General features: G+C 51.5%; 1 protein-coding gene across 8 annotated transcripts in view; it reads right to left on the bottom strand.

Annotated features, from left to right (window-relative positions):
- GATAD2A (GATA zinc finger domain containing 2A) overlaps positions 1–15,041 on the bottom strand; it is a 58,986-nt gene extending 43,945 nt beyond the window's left edge. For 5 of the 8 annotated variants that reach the window (XM_068420398.1, XM_068420404.1, XM_068420403.1 and 2 more), the window contains exon 1: positions 2,580–2,697. The gene's annotated coding sequence lies outside the window, so the exon portion shown is untranslated. Of the gene's footprint in view, positions 1–1,487; positions 1,539–2,579; positions 2,698–14,904; positions 14,944–14,968 lie in introns of those variants that run through there. The other 3 variants (XM_068420399.1, XM_068420400.1, XM_068420402.1) reach the window with 3 other exon arrangements.
- Positions 15,042–15,598: the final 557 nt, after the last annotated feature.

Genomic DNA, 15,598 nt, shown 5'->3' with positions numbered 1-15,598 from the left:
CACCCACTGATGTAACCTCATGACTATGTAACGCTGTTAGGGATGGTATTAGCTACTCCTCCGTGCTTCCACCTCTGAGGAGAGGGAAATATATTCGGCTCCCTCCATCCCGCTCCACTGCTGGATGCCAAGTGACCACGGCAATACAACACTCTCTTCCAGCAAGGTGTTTTTTACTTCTAGCACAGAACTCGCTCCTCTCCACACTCTCACAAAGTTCAAGCAGAGCATGCTAACTGGTAATGTAGTTGCTCTTTCTCCAAGTAACTCAGAAGAGCATCAGCCTGTTGCTCACCCACAGGCAACACGTAAAAGGGGGAGCTTTTAGTCTCAATGTCACATGCCAAGCTGCGCAGCCCTCCGCATTTTCAAAACCAGATAGTTGGGGGAGGCAAAAAACAAACTAAACCGATCCCAGCCCTGGAATGAGCACATTTTGTGATCCTGTCCGAGATACTCAACCGCAGAGCCTCGCTGCCTCCAGGATATCACACCCCCCTTTTTTTTCTGTCCAGAGCTTGACAATCCAGACACACCAAAGGCCAAGCCAGCAGCGAGTAATGGAGCGTGATGTACAGGAATACGCTGTTCCACACGTGTCACAACCTCGGACGCTGCGAGGCGGCCCTCAGCAGTAACGCACCCCCCTGACACCAGCTCTCCCCTCCACGTGTACAGCGCTCGGGGGGCTATCGGCCTCCCCGTGGCCCAAATGCCAGCAGGCGTCAGTGCGAAATCACCGCCACATCCTGGCAGGTACCGACCCAAGATTTGGTGGGACCGGCCGTTTGCCACCAGAGCCATGCCCACAGAGCGCACGTGCACAGCAACACAGCGCCCAGGAGGCCACCGCAGAGTTCACTTACACAAAAAGCTTTCCACGTGCTACACATCCCTTTATTTCTTACTTTCCTCTGCTGTCTCCTGCCTCTGGTCCCCTACCACCTCGTCCTCTCCGCTAACAGCACGTCTCTTACGCTCCTGCTTCTTCCTCCCCACGTCTCCTTCCATTCGAGACGCTGGTCAATAGTTTGTCTGGAAGGAAGCAGGGTTTCCTTCTCCTCTCCCGCTGATGTACGGCAGCTTCCAGCCTACTGGCATGTCTCGTATTCCCCAAGGCCCCTCTTCCTTTCACTTCCTGTGTCTCTGTCTCTGCAAGCAGCTCTGCTACCTCTGCTTCCAGCTGCACTCACAGGCAGGCAAGGAGAGAGAAACAGGAAAGTCAAACACCTGCAAAAGAAGCTGGAAACGAGCATTAGGGCCATGGCTGCGAACCAGTGCTCCGTGACAGCCACGGCTGTGTCCATCACCTCAGGAACCTGTCCTGGGGAAAGGGGTTTACTACACAAAGTCCAAAAATGGAAGAGCGCGGGGCAGCCAGAAAAAAGACAAGCGAAAGTAAAATCTAAGACATATAGAGAGCGTAAAATAAAATTTTTTTAAAAAGTAAGCAGATGCTCTAGAGAAATACGTGCATCCCAACTCACGGGCTTCCCCAGCTTTGGCGTTCAAAAGCAGTGACCGATGCCAGGCAGTTTTCAGCCCTGAGCCCTGGCGTCCCCACGAACCAGAGCAGCGATTCCTGGGCGCTGGGGCAGAGCCGCTTCCAGGGGACGATCCCGGCCGGGGCCAGACCCTGCCCGGGGCCTCTCGATGGTGCCAGGAACGTGCGGCCATGGGGCAGCCGGGGCAGGGCGCCCAGCCAGACCTTCACCCGCCGGCCCAGCCGGTGACCCCGGTACCGACACGACACCCGGGGGGGGGGTGGCGGCTGAGCACCCCGTCGCTGCGGGGCAGGGGGGCGTGGGGCGGCGGCGGGGGGGGGGGTGCCCAGCCCGGTGCACCTTGAGCCGCAGGAAGGGCGGGCGGGCGAGCGGGGACTCTTATTGTGACACGGGCCGCAGCCCGGCCGCCAGCCGGGCCAGTGCCACGGCGGGGGCTGCCCGGGGCGGGGGCTGCCCGGGGCGCCCGCTCGCCCCCCGCCGAGGGCCCCGCGGCGCCGGTCCCGCCGCCTCCGCCGCCGTGCGCGGGGGGCAGCGGGGGCCGGGGCTCTCCCACCCCCGCGCCCTCGCCCCGAGCCGGCCCGGGCGGCGACGGAGGAGGAGGAGGAGGAGGAAGAGGAAGCAGGCACGGCGGAAAGCCCGTAACAACTTTCCGAAACAAACGCCTCGCAGGCTGCCGTCCCGGCGCCGAACAAAAGCCGGCGGCGACCCCGGGCGTTCGGCCCCGGGCTCGGGGGGTCGCGCCGCGCCGTTAAACTTTGCGTTTCCCGGCGAGGATGCAGCCCGGCAGCCCCGCCGCCCCCCTCCTGCCCGCCGCAGGCAGGGGCACGACCTCCCTCCCCGGCAGGCGGTAATCCATCGGTCCGCCCCTCGGCCGCAGAGCAGGACTTTGCACTTTTCCCGGGTTACCGAGGGCTGCCCGCCGTCCCCGCACGGCCGGGCTCTCCCGGAACTTCCCCGGCAGCGCACACGCATCCCCGGCGGTTGCCGCTCACAAATAACTCCGCCGCCTCCCCCTCCCTCCCTCCCTCCCCCAAGACAATAAACCCAACGAGAACTTTTAATCTGGGAACTCACACGCCGCGGCACCTCCCCGCCGGTCCCCGCGCATCCGGACGCCGCCGGTCCCGCTCCACCGCCTGCCGGTTCGCCTTCCCCCCGCGCCTCGCCGCCCCCTTCCCCGCACCGGCCAGGGATCCCCGGCTAATCCTCCCCGCCGCGGCTCCCCGTGCCAAATAATGCGCTTCTCACACATGGAGTCGCGGCGTCACTCGGCGGAGCATGCGCGGCGGCGGCCCCCGCAGCACAGGGGCGGCCCGTCCTGCGCCGCGGCGGCGGGGCTGGTGCGGGGCCAGCGGCGGCGGCAGGAGCGGAGGGAGCAGCGGCCGCACCGCGCAGGGGCCCGGCGCCGCTTCCGGGCAATGGTGGAGCAGGTCGGTGACCCGGGGCACCATTGGCCGGAGGGGTCGCGGCACATGGCGGGCGGGCGGCGATTGGCTGCGGCGCGGGCGGGGGGCGCCGCCGCCGCGGGGGGTGCGGGGCCCGCCGCGGCGCCCGGGGCCACGTGGAGCAGCAGCCGCGGCCCTGTCGCCGCCTCCGTGCCCCCGGGCCCGGCGGCCGTTGTTCCCGTTGCGCCGCCGGCCGTTGTTCCCGTTGCGCCGCCGCCTCCCCGGGCCCGGCGGAGGGGAGGTGCGGGGGGCGCAGCGGTCCGGTCCGACGGCGGGACCTCCGCCGACACCGATCGTTCTCGGGGCCGCTTTATCTTTTTCCTTCCTGAGCGTCTGCGGGCGCTGAGGAAGGAAAGGGATAGCCCGGGCTCGGCCGCTCAGCCTGCGAGGGATACCGGGCAAAGAGCGGTACCGCCGCTGCGGGAGCGGGCCTGGGGCAGGGCTACCGGTACTGGGAGGCCTCGCTACCGGGCGCGGACGGGCGGCGGGGAGGCGCGGACTCAGCTCAGCTCTAAAATGTGCCTTGAAGACAGTAAAGTCCGATAGAGACGATCTGAGCTCCACAGACTGAGCAGCCGACACCAGAAATAGCTGTTTCTGCTAGCCGAGAGCCTCGGGGCGGCTCGGAGCAGCGCTGCCGACAGCTCACGGTGGGTCAGCAAGTCGCAAAAAGCAGCCCGAAAATCTCTTTAAATACTCCTAAGCCCAACCCTTAGTCCGTGGCTCCCGACACGGACCAGACCCCAGGGCCCGAGGCCGTGCGACCCCAGGGCTGCCGGTACTGCTGCGGGACGGGACAGAGGAGCAGCGCTGATGGAGCAGGTTATTTTTTGGATGTGGTCTGTTGGCTCCTACACCACCAGCCTGGCTACATCTCCTTCACTAAGCCCAGTCAGTCAGTCTCCGCTTAGTAATTTTCAGTACACCGTACTTCAGGGTTCTCCTTCCTCCCCACAAGGGTGAAGCTTCTGGCTCCACAGCCATATTTCTGACACGTTTTCTAAAGCCTCGGTGAAGCATGAAGTGAAAACCAGGAGGGAGTTAGAAGAAAGCTACCCCAAAAGGAGTATTCTGCCAGAGCTGGTGTGCGAACGCTCCCTGCCAACAGGCTTCCAAGTGTGATACTTATGAAAGAGATTTAGAAGCAGCAGAATACTTAGCTAATTTTTTTTTCAGATTTTGATGATTTAATTCTGAGGCTGACAGTTAATTGATAGGTCCTGTGAAAAGAGAGGGACCCTCTTCTGCCCCTCTGTGGGTTACATCCCCTTATTATACCCCATATTCAAGCACAAAGGATTTCCGACAGTGACGGCTCACTCGTCTGCACCGTTATTTTGCCTCCCAGTCACCCCATCATCCAGAGTCTTGCCAATTATTTTTTGATATTAAAAATGACGGACAACCCCTTGTCCAAAGCCTGTAGGTGCCCTCTCAGAGAAAGGCAGAGGGAGAGCCGGCGTGGGAAGGGAAGGCCAGGTCACAGCTAGCATGCTCTCCGCTGTCCCCCCGAACCCGCAGCATCAAGTGGGACTGTTAATAATTCAGTCCCCTGGAAGGTGCCTCAGCGCTGTAATTGCTTAATAGAGACACGAGCTGATGTTATGTTAATGACAAGCAAGTGTGGCAAGTCGGTGGCTCTATCAGCAAGAGAAACACTGATACCACAGACTTGTGTATTCCTAGAAATACCGACGTACCCCAAGTAACTTGTTCGCAACATGTTTATCTAAACTGAAATGAAACTCGTCCTAAGCTGCTTTCAGGAAGAAAGTTCTATGAAACTGCAACAAATTAAGGAAAAAAGCGAATTAAATTAATCTACCTGTATCTGTCAGACCTTGAAAGAGTTGGGATTGGGGGAGGAATTCTGTAGGTAGGTTAATCTTATGTTCAGAAAAAAATAAAGCTGGCACTACTGTGGTCCAAACAAGGCAAACCAGACATCTGAGACAGTAATTAATAAATAGTATCTTATCCCAATTTTAATATATAAACATCTTTGCCAGGTAGAGAGTATTTGTCAGTAAGAGAGTATTGCTAAAACAGGATTAAAGCAGTCCCCTCTCCTGTCTAAAAGGGCACCTAAAGTCTTCCCAGCCAAGCGCCAGCGCACCTTTAATCACAATATACTCCTTTTTGGGACTTTCTGCCTTCTAACTAAACACTTGGGCACTACGCAGCCCCATATTACACTTTTATTAAAATAGGCAATATTATGTTATTAACGTTATTGGATTTTAATCTGAATTAAATACTAAATTAAAATCCAATAGTTCAAAATGAGAGCAGCCCTGTATGTAAGCAAACAGCTATACTTCTGCAAATCCTTCCCTCGTTACGACCCAGCCGATGCACAGTAAAGCAATCCCAGCACAGTGTTACCTCACTTCTCACCTGGGCCTTGATTAAAGCTACCTAATTAAGCGCAGAGCAGAGCACCGTGCGCGTGCGGTCAGATGGGAGAGGGACAGCTGGAATTCAGCTGGCTGCCTCAGTGGGAGCTGGCGTGTCTTGGGTGTGTCCCCAAGGTGACACTGCTCAGAGGAGGGCACCAGCTGCACCCGCGGATGACACGCCGGGTGGCTCCGCAGGGAAGCCGTCCCTGTCAGCCCTTTGTATCAGTCTTTTCAATTTTTATAAAGATGTATTACAAAAATCCAACCTAGCAAATTGCCTTGAGTACTTGCGCACGATTTTCATTTAAGCATGTGGCATAAACCCGGGAAATGGCATAAATATTCATTCTCAGACCCAAACTGATGTGGCAGAGCCTAGATTCTACTTGAAAGCTGAACAGCCACAAAGTCCAACTAGTAAGTTCTTCCAAAGAAGAATTCCAAATGCGAAGGACTCGATGATCTTAAAGGTCCTTTCCAACCAAAACGATTCCATGAAGTGCACAAATATGGATCAAATACTTCATCCTTCCTGTATACTTTAATACCACACTATCTACACTCTTCATAGAAGTACCACCCAACAGAGCATACACTAGGAAGCTAATTTTATTGTAACAATAGCAGAATTTGGTATTGGGATACAAGAACCCAGACAATCCAGGCACAACTCACAAGCGTCCCTAAAGACAGAATGAAAAATGAGATGAAGCCTTTTCTCAGTGCCCATCAGAATGTAGGTCAACGGAGAACAAGTACAGCTCAGGCCAGATCTGATCGACTTGGTCATCTTCCTGCACCCACCAGATGTAAGGCGCACGGGAACACGCTAAGATTGGCGTGCTGAACAGGCTAAACGAGTTCTCAAGCTCAGTAGCCGATACGTGGTTTAGTAAAGGTAGACAACGCAACTCTGGAGTCGTTTGATGGTCTAGAGGACCAAGACATCAGGAGCACAGATACTTCTGAAAGCTGCTTCAGATCAGCGTCTGTATCTGTTATTTCAGAACATTAAACTAGGGGCTGCTGCTGAGTGTGTGTTCACCTGGAGGCTGACACCGGGACAAGACAGACGGCAGGCCTTTATGTTTTTAAAAAAAGCAAACCCCAGCCCCTTGTACAGGGTGGGTTGGTTTTTTTTAGCTTTTACATTGCTGGCTAGAAGTTTTAAATTAACAGACTCCATCCTTAAATAGTTAAAGGAAAAAAAAAGGATAAAACTGTAAGAATGGTGCTCAAAATCTTAGGAATACAATTTTAAGATGGCTTATGCTCAGAATGAAAGGAATTCCATAGGCTCGAGACCAAGAGATGGTCCTTGACTTATTTTCTGGTGAAACTATTGTCATGCAAGTACAAGTTGCAGCTCCCACCAGCTGCTTGAGACAGGATTTCTGGTTGGTAGTTCAGGAATAGGATGAGCTGGTAAACTGGTGCTTTTTGACAAGAAGAATCTGAGACTCTTCAGGGTCACTATATAATCTGTACGGCCGGGTCCGTCTGCCTGTCTCCCACCCACTGGGAGTAACGCTTAAACGTGATAGACCTTCTGCAGCAAAGCAGGACGTGAGATTGGAAACGGTCAAAATTCCACAGTGTGAGCAGTGAGGTGAATGACCCTGAACAGAAATGAAATTAATCTTTCTGGAACTGAAAGAAATTAAAGATCAGTAAGTTATTAAGGAAATGGGGAAAGCAGCAGACGTACGCAAATGCTGCTTGGCCCAAGATGGTGCCTTCAGTATGATACTATCTCATCCTGTCTTTAATAAGCACTTTTAGGGTTGGAAGAGGATATACGAGGAGCTTTGCTCCAATTCAACGAGCGCTTCATGGACTATTGATCTTGCTCGGGAGTGGGAGAGAACAAAGTTCACCCAGCATTGCTTTTATTTAAAGATCTGCCAAAGAACATCTCAACCTCCTGAAAACTGGCCCACCGCGGACTCTCAGATCACTTCGGTTCCTCTCGTGATCTGCAACTTCGGACACAAATGTTTTGCTGGCAAACAGTGAGTCAGACCCACGGAGCCATGACTTGAGGGAATGGCTGTAAACAAGCACCTCTTGCTTGTTTACTGATCATTGTCACGTGGCTCATCAGTACTTGACCCTGATTAAAAGAAGAATTAGCTTGTCGCAGAAAAGTCTAAAGGGTTCTTGTATAATTTGACTTTCTGTAAGTTTTCACTGCCACAGACAGTCCTGTGGGAAGCAGGAACTCAAGTCGGTGGGTGCACACCTAGCAGAGCCCTCGGCCTCCCTTCCTGCTCATCGTATCCATCACTGAATATTCCCCAGAACCTTTCTCATCTGGACCCACCAGCCCATTTTTAACCATCTCATCCGCAGCCTGTAGGCGTGAAACACCAAAAGAAAACCAGGAGCCCTCCCGAACCTCACTGCTTTTTATCATTTTGTGCAAGAGATAAGGCTTGGCCTGTGAGTCTCTTCCCTGGCGCGGAATCCTTTTCCAGAACAGACTACAGGATACTCGGCACCGTGGGAATCTGCTTACAAGCAGCCTGCCAGCCAGCAGCGGCTCGTTCTGCATCCGCTGGGCTGCTGCTCACTTAACACCGTCCTTTTTAAATGAAAACTCAGGGTTGTGCCACAGTGCACATACGCAATCAGATGATTTTATAATTATCTGCTAATTTCCTCTCTCATACACACACACACACTGCATTTTGCCTCCTCTAACTGGTAAGCTCTTCAGGGTGTGGGCAGTGCTACAGGACCGCTGTGCTATTAAACTGTGTAATTTTAAGAATGAATGGTTTCCCGAGTGCAATAATGAACACTTTCAGTTGTAATTTTTTTGTTGAGTCCTGATCAAAAAATATTTAAATTACTAATTCACACTAGTATCTGTGTCCATATTCTCTGAAACCCTAAGCCGTGAAGGCAGGAGAAAAGAGAGCTGATGCACCACTGTTATTAGGAAGTATTCTTAGAATTAAAACGTGTACACGTCCTCCAGCACGGAGAGTGTTTTGGTCTTTACTGCCCTCCAAATTAGAGGTAATGAGGGAAATATAAATATGACCTCAATAACAGATCATTTTTACCAAATTTGGAACAAACCAACCAAAAGCTCTTTGTGTTGCAGGAGGTGGTTGTTACTGACTCCAGGTTGTCGTTGTTAATAATACATCGTTATTAATCAGATTTGAACAACCCCCCCAGTCGGTGTTTACCGGTTGGCAAACGGGACGCAGAAAAGCCTGATTCAGGAAGGATTTGTTTTTACAGTTCAGACCCTGCAAACTAAGGGTTTCAGAGCGCGCAGGGAATGTCTTTCACAAGGTACACGGGTTCGTAGTTGCAGCCTGAAGAACTCCACCTAAATTCCACAGATGTATTTGAGCAGTTCCCAGTAGTTTATTCTCTCAACCCAGCATCAGACTAGATTCTTAACGGAGATTAACACTCACACAATCAGATATCTGTCTGTATGGACGCCACGACACCGGCAGTTCTCTGTGGTTTAACAGACGAGTGCTGGCTAAAGATCCTTAAGGATGGGGTAACTGAGAAATAAAGAGCTGATGGAACGTGTTCTGTATTAATTACAAGCTCTGCCTATGCCAGACCTTCTTTTTCCAGCGATATGGTTTTGATGAAAATAGATACAAGATCCTCCAAAACATTGTCAGGTTACTCTTACTGCAGATTTCTTTCAATATGCAGACAGGCAAATGATTCACGCTCTCCCTGTTGCTAAAACCCATCCTGTGTACGAACACTGAGGCTGGTTGTGTGTAAAATCATCTTTTAACTGAATTAGCTTTAGTCCTTTTTACAGAAAGTAAAGCCCTTTTACCCCAAAGAGTGGGACTACTGGTTGGCGACAGACAAAAGCATCGAGCGAGGTGGTCAGCACGAGAGGTTGAATTTCAGACTGGGACTAACCTTAGCACACTGATAAGCTCCAGGACCAGAATCAAGGTAGCCAGGCAGAGAAATCAAACATAGAAATCTTGCGACAGAGATGAAACGAACTTAGTACAATCCTCGTTTAGAAGTGACTGCAATAAAAGGTAGATAAAGAGCAAAAAGTAGGAACTTGGAGCAAACCACTTGCAGAATACTGTGCCTTCAAGAAAATCAAGCATTTTCCTTAGAGCTGTGCAAGGGAGTGCCCAGTCGTTCCTGGTTTCTCGAGGCATCCACCCAGGGACCAGCACTGCATTGAAACTCGCACTGCATCCAAAGGCAACTGTGCCCTTGCGCTACAAAATCATCTCTGTGATTATAATTAAACTCAAATTTGTATCATGTCAAGGCCAAGCGAGTTACCTGCACCTCTCAAACAACTTTTCTTTTAAACTTTCATAGGTGAATACAAGTTTGACAGTTCAACATGACCTCAGTTTGCTACAATTCACGTTGTTATTTTCAAAAGATGGATACTCCGAGTCCTTTGTTACTTGTAATTCTCAACAACTTGACCACATTACTTGTAAGATGCCAACAGAGCCTTACCATAATGTTACGACACAAGCAATCATGGGCACGCTGATGTAAAACCAAAGGTCTGAGAAAGCACAGCCAGGTTTTACTGATCTAAATTGACCAGACAGATTGCCACTGGAGTACGCTGCATTTTGAAAACCTCTGTATTTTCACGAGGATTACGAGAGCCTTACACCATGTTTACTCTAAGCACTTATTAACATTGTTCCTTCTGGTAACACGACGTTGATTATCAGGACATAAGAACACCAGTCTTTATGTCTCCCCTAACCCCTGCTAATTCTAACTTCAGTTCTACGAAGTCCCCTCTCTTCCCCCACCAGCACTGTACTAGGTCAGTTCCATAACCTGCTTTCCTGCTGAAAAGCAAGGCTTATAAATTAGATTCACGTCTAAATTTAGGATTGATGGGATCAGTCATTACTGATCTTATTTTTTCAGGCAGATTTCAAGGGAAAGGTATTCATAAAGCAACTCCTGCTTCTTGCTTGGAGTTTACAGAACTAAATGATCAATCTCAGCGCGCTCGTTTGTGTTAGTTGCAGAGACCACCCTCCCAGAATTAACACAGAGCTTTTATGGGAATACCAAGATCAGGGGTTTTCTTCTTCCAAAATAATCTTATGTTTTAATAGTACTTCACAAACTGCACGTGCAGTTTCCCCTGGTCTTTATGTTTTAAAATATGTTCAATAGGAACAGGAATCAGCTGAGGAAGAAGAGAGGAACACTTAGTTGTGCCAACAGGCAGACTTTGGGAAGCTGTTTTCCAATCCGAGATTTGCCCTGGACAATGAATCCAAATACTTCTACTGAGCAAAGGCAGGGGGGGAGATCCCTCGCGGCCATCAGATACTGCGCCTGGTTACAGGCCGCTCCGGTGCGCTGCCAAGAGATGGCTCTCAGGAAAAAAAAATCCCATCTATGCCTCCAAAAGCTGCAGCACCCTTTGTTTTCCCTCGAAGAGGAGGCTGGTTGTCCATCACCACTTCCCCAGCCTTGCTCTGGGTCTGCAGGGCACAGAGGCACGGGCAACCAAGAGGGAGGAGGGAGAGTGCCACAGAACCACGTCCCGCTGTTTCGGTGTCCTAATGAATAATCGTGTACTTGTTTAATAACTGCAAAAAAAAAAAGGACAGCCCAATTCTTATCATCAGGCTCTCTGGAGATTTGACATCCTTGGCATTGTATCCTAAGAGGAAGGAAATTTCTCACTTCCCCAGCTATTTCAGTTATATAAATCAATTGTTGAAGGATAGTGTAACTGGTGCGCGCACAGGAACCAAGCGACTGTATTTGGGCTCAGATGCTCTTTGGAGATACTTATCTAGAAATTAAAAATAGAATTAAAAATAGAATGCTTTCTAATTTCTTTCAGTAATTATATCGCACGTACATTGAAAAAATGGTGAAATCTAATAGGTAGAAAAAAAACTACTTGATTTTATACTGGCAGTCAGGGTCCCTTGGACACAAAGCCCAGATCTTGGCACCAAACACTGACCATCCTCCTCTCATTTTCTCCAGCCTCCTTGGAACTTCCGTGTCTTATCAGCTGAGCAAGTGGGTTCAGTTGCACAAACTTAGAAGAACTTATATGAGACTATTAGTAAGGGTGGTGGATTAGAAGATGGAGTGTTCTGGCAAAGAGAAAGCTGCTGTGGGCTGCAAAACCAATAAAAAATGGAAAAATCCTGAAAATCCTGGTAGCTCTGTGAGCGTAAGGCCACTGGTTTACCACGCCAGGCAACCAGAAAGCAAACCCTGCAGGTATCACTCCAATATTTGAGCTTGTCACTAACACCCTGATTATTCCCTTGCAGCAAGGAAGAGATCTGTCCTAAGCCACGGAAGCTGAAGGGTGAACTGATGTCCTGGCTGACTTAACGAACCTGTTGTAAAATGAAACTATAATAACAATAACTCCTACATGGCGATAGTACATCCATGTACCTGTTTCTAGAGAAATTGTGTTTTCCACAGTGTATCCTTCACAACTAGCATTAATTTGCTTATTTTGCAAATCTAGAAACCTATTTGATTACAAGTAAGGACTCAAGCAAGAAGGCAGGGAGGATTCAGTCATATAATAGTAATTCTTGTCCTCACTATACTGATTTTTAAGCTTTCTCCTCTAACTCTGGTGAAGACCCAGAGTAGTATTTTTCCCATGATTAAGATCATAAAATCATATCGTGGTTCATCGTCATATCATGAAGACAGGGAAGTGTTTAAGGCCAGGCTGGATGGGGCTTGGAGCAACCTGGTCTAGTGGAAAGTGTCCCTGCCCATGGCAGGGGGGGTTGGAACTAGAGGATCTTTCAGGTCCCTTCTGTGATTCTACGATTTTTGCTTGCAGACCAAAATTATGGAAGTGGAAATGTGTATGTCAAGGGATGCAAGCAGTCCAAAAGTTTTGAAAACTGTCATTTGTAATTCCCTGTTCCAGTTCATTCTGGCCTTAGTAAAAAACCTCTGAGTCCTCATTCCACAGCATCACGCTACTACTAGGAGACATTTTAGGGTTGTCTCTCCTGTTCCCTCGGGATTGCAGCTAAAAACGTGGCTGTGACCCATTGATAAGTCACCACTATTACTTTTAAATTCCCTACCTGCCTTTGGGAAACTGCGAGAACACGCAAGCCGGTTTCTCCAGAGACTCAGTGGACTCCCTAAATTCAAGCTGAAGGTATCAGGGTGGAAAGCAGTTCATCTCCCTTTGGCCCAAACAGATGAACTCTTATCAAAAAAAGACATTCAGTTATACCTAAATCTAGCAACGGCCTTTTTTTGCTGCAGGAAGGTTACCACTCAGTGGTTCTGCCTCTTACATACAATCCTTGAAGCACTCAAGTCTGTCATGATGGAAACTGGCTCATTAACTTCAGATGAAAGCTAATTCACATTCTTCAAGTAGCTTTCAAAAGCAAAGCTAGTGCGTTTGTGTGCTTTTTTAAACAAAATCTTGTTATTTGTAGTCCCCAGCTCGTTGCTTATAGACAAGTTTCTTCCTGCAAGACCCTCTGAAATTGCTCATGGCAACAGGAAATTAAGACGTTTAAAATGAAGCCAACTGGGAGACGTGAAATACCCCGCAGCATTTTGCTTGCTTCAAGAGAGTAGCCCGTTGGACAGCAGGATTTAGGGACCACTGGTACACAGAGGTAATTTCAGCTATATTTGTGTGATAACATCATCTGTTTTACTCTCTGGTAGATTTAGTCACTGTTTGAACAGTACACGTACTCAGGTTCACCTAAGACGTGTCATTAAACTCTTGAGAAAGTCTGAAAAAAGAAGTCATCTGTACCATCAAGACTGAGATTAGAAGAAAAGCTCAATCTACAGCTTAAAAGAGGAGTGCCCACTAAAAATACATGTGTTCTGTCTTAAAACTTTGTGCTTGGTACGGTCGTGAAAAATACTGAAGTATTTCACACAATTTTCTTTGCATTTCATAGTGCTTTGTATTCAGGTAGTTCAAATAAGTATTTGTACCACCAATTTCTGAGTTGTTTAGGAGTTACATTTAAGGGTTCTTCTGAAGTCAAAGCAAAAAGAAAAGCTTTTTCTTCCCTTACACTTTTCTTCTTTGGAATTTGCTCCTAAAATACTGTGAAGAGTCAAAAGTTGTAGAGTTAGTTACTTCTAAATACTTTACTGACAATGTTCCTTTACCTACAGCAACTGCCACAGCGTACACAGCTCACACATATACTCCCTGATAACTCTAACTTTTCCCTGCACTTATCACAAAGACGGGGAAAAAAAAAGTGGGAGATAGGTAGAAAATTAATAATGAATTAGAATTTTAAGAAGCCCTCTAGATACGTTCTGTGAAACATGGCAGATAGCTGGGGGTGAGGAGAAGGTGGTAGACCACAGACAGGATATAACTTTATTTTGAATAGAGCTTGTCTTGCGTACAAACTAAATCCCCCCCCAAAGTCGTACAGAGATAAAACGCTGCCAGAAAAAGAAAGCGGTCGAGGCAAACGCAATAGTGGTGTTTTCAAATTGGTGAAAACGAGCCTGCTCCTCAAATCTTTGCACACATAACCTCCACGCATCCCGACACAGGGGTATACGGACTCCTCTTTGGCATCAGCCCCACAAAACACCTCCATCTTAAGTCCTGTCGTGACTTCAACCCATCTGGCACTCTCCAGCAAGCAACCAGGTTGTTTTTTTTTTTTGTTCCTGCTTAGCAGGTCCCCTCCGTCAGTGGCCTCACCCTGCCTGCATCCACCCTTTCTTCCCAGGGCCGCCTCCTCCAGGGCAGACCCTCGGGTGGGTGGGTTTTTTTGCTGCCCCGTGACAGAACTTTGTCCATTTCTGGAGTGCCACTTTCTCTCGCAGTGGACGTCTTGTTCCCCCCATACTGAGGCTTCTCTCAGCACTCCTGGTACCTTCATTCCCAACAGAGCCGCCCGCCGTGCCTGGCAGCACCCTGCCCTCCCCAGCCGCCGTGCCCCCTTCCCCGGCCGGTTACACCCAGCCCGGCCCGGTGGCCCCAAGTTCTTTCCCGGATGCCCCATCTTTAGCATCGCTAGTTCCCTCCCCTCCCCCACTTCCCCTCCCCCGCCTTCCCAAGTCTCTGGGACTAATAATCTGGCTTTGCTGACATGCTCTGGTAGCTGTGCCTATCGGGCAACTCCCAGGATGCACTCTTCGCTCCTCCCTGGCACCCCCTCAGCCTTGCCCACCCTCCGCTCCTACTTCCCAGCCCCCTTTTTTTTTACCCCCCCATTTTGTGGGCGCCCCCCCCCCCCTCCCGGGCCCGCTCCTCCTCAGGCCAATTCCCCAGCGGCCCTCCGGGCCTTCCCCTCCCCCGCCGTGCCTGGGCCCTGCCGCCCGCGGGGCGCCCCCCCCAATACCCCCGGGGGGCGGCCGTGCCTCACCGCCACCCCCCGCTCTGTCTCACCGCTCCGCGACCCCCGACCCGCGCAGCGACCCCCGTCCTCCCCCCCCTCGCCGACCCTTCGCCCTCCCCCGGCTTTCCCCCCCCCACCCCCCACGACCTCGTTCCTCGCCTCCTCACTCGCCCCTTCCCCTCAGCCCCGCTGCCCCCCTCACCCTCGGGGTGTGTGTCCCCCCCACCCCGGTCCCCGGGGGCTGCGGGCGGGGGGATGTCACTCACTCTCCTCAGCCCCCTCGGAGCCGCCTCCTCCTCCTCAGCGGGGCCCGGGCCGGACTGGGGCCGTGGGGGGAGGGGAGGCGGCTCCCTCAGGTGGCCACTGAGAGGAGGCGGGAGGGAGGGAGGGAGGGAGGAGGGGGCTGCGCGCGCAGGGAGACCCGCCTCGCGCCGGGCTCCCTCCTCCCCCCGCCCTCCCCGTGCCGCCCCGCGCGCCGCCGGCGGCGCGGGACTCCCGGGGTGGCGCGCGCGCCACCAACCGTCACCTCCTCGGGACGCGTTTCCCGCCCACCCCCGTTGCTAGGCAGATTTGGACACACTCGCGCCTCCTCGCCCCGCCCCCTGCTCAGGCCTTCGGGGCGGGGCGTGTGTGGCGGGGTGGTGTCTTTTTTTTTTAAAACGAGGGACGGACGGCTGCGCCGCCCAATGAGAAGCTGGGGTTGCCCAACGCGCTAGCCAATCGCAGCCAGAGCCCGCCTTCGGCCCGCCTACATACTGAGCGGTGAGGAAAAGAGGCGGGGCGGCTTCTTGATTGACGGGCAGCCTGGCCAAACAAACGCCGCGTGGCGCTCGGTGGGTGGGGGAACGGAAGCCAATGCGCGACGCGGTGCACGGGGAGGGGGCGTGGCCCGCGGC

This window comes from Nyctibius grandis, chromosome 31 (assembly GCF_013368605.1).
Source record: "Nyctibius grandis isolate bNycGra1 chromosome 31, bNycGra1.pri, whole genome shotgun sequence".
NCBI classification, from domain to species: Eukaryota; Metazoa; Chordata; class Aves; order Nyctibiiformes; family Nyctibiidae; genus Nyctibius; species Nyctibius grandis.
The sequence above is the reverse complement of the archived record's forward strand: the minus strand, read 5'-3'. Positions and strand labels throughout refer to the sequence as shown.